Raw genomic sequence first — 10,909 nt, 5'->3', positions numbered from 1 at the left:
GAGGTGAATTGGCCAAGTGGCAGCATCAATGGGCTCAAGTGTGACAATAATTGTGAGGTTTGCCCAGGACTGGGCAGTGTTTCATTCTGTTGTACATAGGGTCGCTATGAGTCGGTACTGACTCAATGGCACTTAACAACAACAACAGGATGCAGAAGTTCTAGGTCAGTCAACCACAGACAAGAGATCTGGGATTCACTTCCTCCACTTAGGTCCTAATCATAGGGCAGAAGCTCTATCCCACATGTAATAGGACAAGAATTTTGCATTATGATTTGCCTAATACCAGTTCCATGCCAGGAGAAATAAACTGAGAAGATCAGGTGTGGCACTCCAAAAAATGTGTGATATTCTAGTTTTCAGTCCATAGCTGTGTCATGGAGATTATGACCAAGAGAAGGGATACACCACAAAAACAGAGGACTCCATGAATAAAATAACCCACTGCCATTGAGTTGATCCGAACTTGTAACAACTCTATAGGGCAGAACCAAACTGCTCCTTAGGCTTTCTAAGGTTGCAAATGTGTATGGAGGCCAAATGTCTCATCTGTCTCCCACAGAGTGGCTCATGGATTGAAGTTGCTGACTTCATTGACCATTTGTTTTTGGTATAATGACTGTATATTCTTTACATCTTCTTTTGATACTTTCTGCATTACTCAATATTTTCCCAAAGAATCCTTTAGTATTACAAATTGAAACTTGAATTTCTTTTCTCACTCATTTCAGCTTGACTCTAAATTGTGCCACATCAGCAAATGAAAATCTGGAAAGCTTTACGGCATTCATGTATTAACAGTCAACTCTAAGTTGAGGAGGCAAATCTTTTTCTTTTCAATGCCTTCCAACCTGAGGGGCTCCTCTTGAGGAACTATATCAGATAATATTCTGGTGCTGTTCATCATGCTTTAATTTTCAATATTCTGCTCCTTTCTGACAGTGTTCCATCCATTGAATAATAAGGATTTCAGTGCTAAAGATTCAGAAATGGTCCGCATATCCTTCTTCTGTGTCTGTCTTAGTCTGGAAGCTCAGCTGAAATCCCTCTTCCATGGGTGTACCCTGCTGGTGTTTAAAATACCAGAGGATTAGCTTTCAACATCACAGCCATTCACAAGTCACAGTATGACAAATGACAGACGAATTATGATTCTAACTCAAATAGACTCTGTATAGAGTTTCTGGTAGATTTGAATTGCCAAGCTTGTGGTTAACAGTCCAGTGCTTATCCTACAGTGCCACACCAGGACTCCATTAGAAAGTGCTAGAAAGTTAATTAAAGCATAGTCTAGCAATCTCATTGATTCAAACTCACCACCTGCTCTTCAGAAACCCTATATAGAGTACTTATGAGCCATAACTGACTCAACTGTACTTAACACAGCATAGCAAATCAATGGCTTTTAAAAATATCATCCATGATGTTTCCATTTGTAGATATCCCATGAGCTCTTTTGTTTGCTGTTTTTTTTTTTTTTTTCTGAAACTGGAATATAACACTCTAAAAAGAAACACATGGCGGAGACTGAATCAAGTAGACTTATGAGTCTGAAAGTAAGACTTTTGGCAGTTTATTAATTTTAAAAGTTTCACCACCTGGAAAATGAGAGTCATAAAGTATCTATGTCCTTGAATATTATGATTCTTAAATAAAATAATATTTTATAGCACTTTACTTAGAGATAAAAAAAAAACATTCAATACATTGGTGATATCTTCTCATTTTTCTCTTTAAACTTCAGCAAATACAGAAGCTGTGCAAAAGCAGGGAGAGAAAAAATGGTATTTTAATTCAAAAATCTAATTTTAGTTAGTATTGTATTCTAAGGGGAATCTTGATGTGGTTCTGTAGGATAAGTATTTGACTACTAACCATAAGTTTGGTAGTTCAAAACTCATCAACCAGTCCTCAGAAATCCTATGCAGGGTCCCTATAAGTTGAAACTCACTCTACAACACTAGACAACATCAAAAAAATCTTCTAAGAAAACAGTTTGGTAAGGCTTCTGTTCTAGAAAGGTCTCAGATGAGGATGAGAGAGAAAGAAAGTAATATTGTTCATTGTGAGCAAGTTCAGAAGCATGATTTGGGGAGAAGCATGATTTGTGGAGGACCGTGACTTGGGGCCCTGGTGTGGCACTGAGAAATAAAGCACTGGACTGTAAGGTTGGTTTGAACCACAATGTCAGGGTTCAAACTCACCAGCTACTCCTTGGAAACACTATACAGGGTCACTATGAGTTGGAATGGACTCAGTGGCTCTTTACAACAACAATGACTTGGAAAGAGCCAGGAAAATAGAAAAAGGATAGGACCCCATGATAGGGTCTAGACATAGACAAATGATTCAGATGGCTAAGAAAATTTCAAAACAAGAGTAACTAGTAATCCATTTAAAATTGTTTCCTGAACTCTAATATAACATTACTTCATATCTTTAAACCTTCAATAGAAGTCTCCTGCACAGCTGCTACTTTATTGGAAATTTAGAGGCTACTCAGCAGCCACAACTAATGAAGGAGAGGGCGTTATCAGACGCGAAGTAGAGAGGCAGGCAACAGAACAGGAAGGCTCTCCTAGGAATCTGCAGAAATGCTGGGAAGAGAACTTTCCATAGTAAGTGGCAGTGCATTTAACTAACTATCCTTAATCCAAATTTGTCTATTGCTCATATTTGCTATTTGCATTATTATTTACTCTAGTAGCGTAGTGGTTACGAATCGGGCTACGAACCGCAAGGTCAGCAGTTCGAAACTACCAGCTGTTCTGCGGGAGAAAGATGAGGCGTTCTGCTCCAGTAAAGATTAACAGCTTCGGAAACCCTGTGCAGGGTCGCTATGATTCAGAACCGACTCCACGGCACATAACAACAACAACAACATATATCTATATATATGTTCTCTTTTATTTTTCTGAAACATTGGATACATTTTATATATCATGACTCTTTACCCCTAAATACTTTAGTGTGAATTTTCTAAGAATAGTATTATTTTTCAAATTTACACAAAATGTAACACTTAAGCAATACTTAATCCATCATCCATGTTCCAATGCTGTGAAATGACTCAATTATATCCTTAAAAACATTGTTTTTTCTCCTCCAATACCGAATTCTGATTAGCGTTAGAAACTCATATTTATTATTTATGTCTCCTTAGTTTTATTTAATCTAGAATATCTCTGCAGTCTTCCTTTGTTTTTTTAGAAATAACCAACCTCCTTATAAAATTGAACATTCCACATTTGGAAGTATCTAATAATTTCTAATTCATCCTATGCATTTTCACTCATAATACCAACATTGGTGATAATGACTCATTCTCAGCATAGCACAGCTGTAGGTAGAATATATATATATGTAGAAACCATACAGACAAGGCAATTCAATGATTTATATAAAACACTAAGTGAGAAAAAAAAATGCTGAGCAATAATTATATACCTAGCAAAATTGGCTCTCAAATATTTCAGTGAAGGTAGAAATTTTTCTAGGTAAAATTAAAGGAATTTGTTTAAACCAAATCATCTTTGTAAGAAATACTGAGTATTTCTTTGGACAGAGACGCAATAATAGCAGACAACAACCTGAGATGAACACATATGACATCACCCAGAAACCAACCTAGATATAGAAGCATTCAACCTACAAGATTGGAAATAGGAAATCAGAGGTGTCAGTTTATGAATCTCTACAAAGAAAAAAGAGGGAATAAGTAAAGAAGCTACAGAACTTCCTATGGGAGATGAAGTCATGGCGATTTCATGACAGAATAGATTGTTTTAAACTTGGGAAATAAATAATAAATTACAGGGTAACCACAAAAGCAATTAATAAACTTTCTCATCAAAATAAAAATGATGAAACTCATAAAGATTTAGTTAACACTAAAACTATAGCAAAAATAGAAACGATAAAAAAATTCACAAACAAAATGAACTCAGCACAGAAAACTTTATGGCAAAAAGAAATCAGTAGCACCACAAAACCTCAAAACACACACACAGTGAAAAGACAGCAGTAAATTCATTTTGTTGCTGTTGTTAGGTGCCGTTAAGTCTGTACCAACTCATAGCAAACCTATGCACAACACAACAAAACACTGCCCAGTCCTTCACCATTCTCACAATTGTTGTTACATCTGAGCCCTTTGCTGCTGCCATTTAACCGATCAAATCCATGTTAACCTTCCTCTGTTTCATTGACCCTTCACTTTACCAAGTACCCTTCTCTTGGGACTGGTCCCTCCTAATAATGTGTCCAAAGTATTACACTGAATGTAAATGGATTAAATGTACCAGTCAAAAGACAGAAAATATAAAAATGGATAAGAAAGCATGGCCCATCAATATGCTTTTTACAAGAGACACACTTGAGACACAAAAAACTAAGCTAAATTTCAAAGGATGGAAATAATATATCAAGGAAATGGTAATCAAAAAAGAGTAGGCATGGTAATATACATTTCTTTTAAAATATGCTTTATGGCAAAAAACAGCATAAAAGATAAATAAGGACAATATTTAATGATTAAATGTCCATTTGAACTAGAGGACATAGTTATAATAAATGTCTATGTATCCTATAAAGGATCCCCAAAATACATAAATCAAACATTGACACAATTGAAAAGAGAAATAGATAACTATTTAACAAGCATGATGTTCTCCTCTAGCAACTACTCCCTTCTAATAACATATCCAAAGTACATGAGACAAAATCTCACTATCCTCACTTCAATGACATTCCAGCTGAACTTCTTGGAAGACAGATTTATTTGTTCTTCTGACAGTCCATGGTATATTCAATATTTTTTTACCAGCACCATAATTCAAATACAACAGTTCTTTTCTAATCTACATTATTCATTATCCAACTTTAGCTTATATATGAAATTGAAAATTCTATGTCTTTAGTCATGTACAACTTAGTGCTCAAAGTGACATCTTTGATCTTTGCTCTTTAACACTTTAAAAGAAAGGTCTTTTGCAGCAAAAAAAAAAAAAAAAAAAGCCCAATGCAATTCATGTTTGATTTCTTGACTGCTGCTCCCAAAGCCATATTTTCCAACTACTGATACTTCCTCTTTATTTCCAACCTTTGTATTCCAAACAATCACCATGAAGTATCAATACATCTTGATTGCATTCTTGATCAACTTCAGGGTGAAGTTTTTGTTGTTGTAGGTGTAGCTCACTCTTATCTAGGGTTACAGAGGCCTGTTGTGGCGCTATCGGATAATTTCTGGGTTACTAGGTCAACTTCTTGGAAGCATTTTGTACACATTATAAGGAGGAACCAGTTCCTGGAAAAGGATATCATGCTTAGCAAAGTAGAGGGTCAGCAAAAAAGGAAGTTTGCAAATGAGATTAACTGACACATTGGCTATAACAATGAGTTCAAACATGACAATTGTGAGGATGATTTAGGACCGGGCAGTGTTCAGTACTATTGTGCATAGAATTGCTATTCGTTGGAACTGACTAAATGGTACCTGTGAAGAGCAATATTTTTGTCTTTCTCTTTTGTAAGACTCTAATTTTTTCCTTTAACCAAATTACCAAATACATCTTGCTATTCCATTTTCACTTTTTCTCTCCTAGAAGCAATGTCTTTTGATGTTTATGTAAAATAACACATGCTATTCAATCATTGGTATAAGAACTTTCTTTTAGAATTTTAATACTTTGGTGAACTTTCTCTTCCTTGCAGAAGATTTAGGACTAACGTATTTTTCTTGTATTTTTTTCATGCACAATATTTTGTTTGTGTTTTGTTTTCATCCTATCTCTGCTTCCAGCTAAATTATGTTTGCTGTTGTTACATACCATGGAGTCTGTTCCAACTCCTAGCGACCCTGTACAGGGTTTCCGAGGCTATAAATCTTTATGAGAGCAGAAAGCCTCATCTTTCTCCTGCGGAACGGCTGGTAGTTTCGAACTGCTGACCTTGAGGTTCAATACTGACGTGGCAGTATTAAAATAATTGCTCACTCTGATTTGGTGTGGACTTCCATTTTCAGTTATAGTTCCAATCAAGTCATAGATACATAAATATATATTTAATATGGCATATGTAATTGAAAGGAGCTCTGGTAGCATAGTGGTTATGAATCGGGCTGCGAACCACAAGGTCAGCAGTTCGAAACTACCAGCTTTTCTGCGGGAGAAAGATGAGGCTTTCTGCTCCCGTCAAGATTTATGGCCTCAGAAACCCTGTACAGGGTCGCTATGAGTCGGAACCGCCTCCATGGCACATAACAACAACAACATATGTAATTGAAGGCGCTCTGGTAGCGTTGTGGTTATGAGTCGGGCTGCCAACCTCAAGGACACCAGTCCGAAACTAAAAGCGGCTCCGTGGGAGAACGTTGAAGCGTTCTGCTCCCGTAAAGATTTGCAGACTCGGAAACCCCATGCGGGGTCACTTTGAGTCCGAACTGACTCCAGGGTACTTAACAACAACAACAATATGTAATTGAGGAGTCCTGGTGTGGCGCTGTAGGCTAATGTGCTGGATTGCAAAGTCGTTTGAACCACAAGGTTGATGGCTCAAGTTAATCAGCTGTTCCTTGGAAACCTATACAGGGTCGCTTTAGGTGGGAAACTACTAGACAGCACTTAACAACAACAACATATATAATTGAGGTAAAATTCACACGACATAAAAATTGATCATTTTAAATGGAAGCATTCAGTTGCAATTAGAGTGTTCACAGTACTTTGTAGCCAACACCTCTGAGGTATAGTTGTTGTTGTGTGCCATCAAGTCGCTTCCGACTCATAGCAACCCTGCATAGGGTTCAAACCAACCTTGCCATCCAGCACATTAACCCATAGTGCCAAAGTAGGACTAAGGTATAGTAAATGACATTAATACAATCCTTCTATACATTATCTTAGAACACCTATATAGTTGGGTGAGATTGTACAAAGAAGGTGCTTGTGGCCAACCAAGTGAATTGGACAGTTTTGATATTTCAAATAAGGTATATGGAACTCTTGCTGAAGTGGGACCTTGGAAATAAGGTGCATGGAATTATTGAAGGGATTGATCAGTCTGCTATCCTCCTAGGCTTAAAGGGAGCCAATCCTAGAGGTTGGAGGGAGGACTTACTACCATCAAGAATAAGTATTGCGAGCTAAGCACTTCGGAATCTTTGGAATCAGTGCCTCTGTGCAGAGAACCTCCTAGACTAGTAGACAGAGATTACTGTAACACAGAAGATAACAGGAGATGGAACCAGCACAGGACTAGCATGGTAGGCTCACCAATCCATGAAGTGAGAGATCAGACTGCCTTTGAGCAGGAGGCTTCCTGAAAGAGTGGAATGTCTCCAGGTTTTTATTGGATATAGAGAACGTCCATAACATTTGCCAGATCTGTGCAGTAATACTGGTCATCTTTTTGCCATCCCATTCAACAGTTTTGAAAAATAAGCTACAGGTCTTTTTAGAAGCACCTCCTAAGTCTGTGTGAGCACTTAGTTCCCTGCCTTTCATGAACAAATAGGTTAAAGAGCCTTCTTTAGTTAGGTAGTTTTAGGATGGGGCTATTATCAGCTTGCTTTGATCTCATAAAAGCCTTTTATTTTTTTTTTGGGGGGGGCACATTTAGTTCACTGTAGAGGAGGGGTGTTCTTCTCCACACCCCAAAAGTCTTATTAAAGAGCTTTGTAATTGGTTGAAAATTGGGTTTTGCATTTTGCAAAACACAGCCATCCCAAGGAACATTTTTTTTTTTTTCCCCAGAAACCAATTCCCATTCACTAGATTTTGTTCATTCATCTTGTCAGCTTCTATTATGGCTTGTTTTAAAACTACTCACCACTTTTTTAGTTGTGAGCAAGGTTTGAGGTAAAGGAGCATGGATAAACAGGCATCTGCAGGACTCTCCTTTCACTTTAATGTTTATGGTGACCTCCCTTAAAGAGAATTGTTTCTGCCCATCAGAACCTATCCCAAGGCCAAATCACATACTCTTCTGGACCTGAAAGGGGGAAACCATACTTTGTGGTGTGGTGGATTATGACTGACTTTCCAGAGAAGTTAATCTTGACAGTGTAGGAACATAGGCTAGATGCTGGTCTGGAACAATCATTGAGGCTCTGAATCAGAGATCTAATGTAAAGAAAGAGTCCACCCAACAACCCTAGAGCCAACAGAAACTCCTCCTCAGAGCACTAACCTAGTTCTTCTGAGTTTTGTCTATAGGAGCAAATTATTACATTTCTTTTCAAGGGCCTTATTCTGATTCAATAACATAAATGCCTGGATGTGTGGGATTTTATCCCAATTTTCCTGTCTTATATAAGAAAATACTGTGCAATAGTCTGGCAAAACAACAACAACAAACATCTGGGCCAATTTTCCCCCAGTCAGAGGGAGTACTGGGAACAGAAAACTTTTTTTTTTTTCATTTCTTGAAACACTAGTTTTACTCTTAAAATTACTTTTCCTTAGATAAACCACATTTTGTAATATTTGGCATATGTTACTTGAAAAGACTTTTCTGTTAAAATTGTTATAAACACAAATACCTTTGCTAAAAAATTCACTTCCTTTTTTTTTTTACATTTACTTAAAACCCACAAGTACTTACTTGTTTTTCAGAGTGAGGTTTTTTGTTTTGTTTTTAGGAAATAGTGAAGGTTTTTAGACTGCCTTTAGCGATGATCTTTAACTTAATATATATATACACACACATATATATATGTGTGTGTGTGTGTTTTAAACCAATCACAGTATCTCTTTGTTCTGTTTCAATGACAGCTATTTCTTCTTCTGTATAACTTCCTCATGAGCACAATTAACTCTTCTGAAATGTCCATTCTTCTCAATGCAATGTCTAATTTATTATGATCCACATAGTTAAACATCTTTGCAATGTCACTAAAACACAAACATATACCTTCCTGGTATTCTCTACTTCCATCCAAGATCAATCTGACATCAGCAGTGATAGTCCTTATTCCACATCATCTTTTGAATTTGGCATGACTTTCTGGTGGCTCCTATTGGTATACTGGACCAATCATTGTTGAATTAGGAAATTTATGAAAAGACATGCATATTTTACTTGTATATGAATGTAATGATATTGTTAGATGATTTTTGCATTCCATTGGGTCACCTTTGTTTAGAATGTTCACAAATATGAGTCTCTTCCAATTATTTGGCCAGGTAGTTGTTTTTCAAATTTCATGGCCTGTGTACCCTCAGTGATACATTAGTTTGTTGAAACATTACTATTTGTAGTCTGTCAATTCCTGGAGCCTTTTTTTTTTTTTTTTTGCTATTCATTGTGTCTTACTTCTTTAAATACCATAGGTTCCTAATCATATGGTATCTTTTGAAATGGTTGAACATCAGCCATTTTTCTTTGGTACAATGACTCTGTTTATTCTTTCTATCTTTATTGATGTTGTCTACATCATTTAATATTTTGCACAGAGAATATTTTAGGATTGCAAATTGAGGCTTGAATTACTCTTGAATGTTTTCATCCTGAGAAATGCTGAACTTTTTCTTTCCTCTTGGTTTTCTAATACCAGGTCATTGCAAATTTCATTATAATACATGACTTTGTTGTCTCAATATACTCTTTGAAATTTTTAGTTGAAGTCCTTTACTTTATAATTTCTCCCAATTGCTTTAGCTTCTCTGTATTCAAGAGTGAGTTCCAGAGTCTCCTCTGACATCCTCTTTGTTATTTTCTTCCTTTTTTTGTCTTTTTATTACCTTCTATTTTCTTTATGTATGATATTCTTGATGTTACTCCATAGCACCTTTGCTCTTCAGTCATTAGTATCTAATACATCATATCTATTCTTGAGATGATGTCTAAATTCAAATGTGATTAACTCAAGGTCATATGGACTTGCTTAAATTTTCTTTAGCTTCAACCTGAACTTGCATATGAACAATTGGCAGTTTGCTCCACATTTGGCTTCTAGACTGGCTTTGACTGATGATATTGAGCTATTCCATTGTTATTTTCAGGATGTACATGGGTGAGTCAAAATTTTTATGCCCTCTGGTTATATTAAAATGTTCATCCACGGCACATGAAATGATTCTGTCAAATATATGAGTGCCAGTGGATTATGGGGCAAATCATTTTCAAATCAACCATGGTTCTGCCTGGCTGACTTGGATTTCAACAAGTTTGCATGAGATGGTTACTGAAACAACTCATGGAAAAGCATAAATAGAAGTGTTTGGACACCTGCCAACAAAATTTGGACTGATACTCAAAAGGAAGGTAAAAGTTTCTTTAAAAAAAAAAAAAAAAAAAAGGCTGCCCATGGTGAGACACGGATTCATCACTATAAGCCTGAGTGTAATTGGTAGAGTATAGAAGGGAAACATTCTCAATCACTGGCCAAGAAATAGTTCAAAAGTCAGTCATTAGCTGGAAAATCGATGCTCACAATCTTGCTCCATCAGATTTTCACCTATTTGAGAATGAATATTCACCTCTGATGAAGAAGTGAAGACAGTGGTGCATCCATGGCTTGCAGGTCAGCCTAAAACATCTTTTAATTAAGGGAATATGAAAGCTTGTTAACAGATACACAAAGCATATTGAAAACCAAGATTATGTATTTTAAAAATGATGTATTTGTCTTTTCTAAAAGTTGATTAAAATAAATTTTAAAACCAGAGTATGGATTTTTTATTATTATTATTAAAGTTTTATTGTGAATTGAGTGATAGTTTACATGGGAGAACATCAGCTTCACATTCATCTTATTGTATTTCATTTCATTGCAATGACTACAATCCCCTCCATGCATCATCACTCAACAGCATTTGCTTCCATTCCCTCTTTTTTTTTTTTTAATATATATATAAATACCAAAGCACTCAGGAATATATAACCATTCAAGCAACCAAAGGACATA

Source organism: Chrysochloris asiatica, unplaced genomic scaffold (assembly GCF_000296735.1).
Source record: "Chrysochloris asiatica unplaced genomic scaffold, ChrAsi1.0 scaffold00507, whole genome shotgun sequence".
Lineage (NCBI taxonomy): Eukaryota > Metazoa > Chordata > Mammalia > Afrosoricida > Chrysochloridae > Chrysochloris > Chrysochloris asiatica.
The sequence above is the reverse complement of the archived record's forward strand: the minus strand, read 5'-3'. Positions refer to the sequence as shown.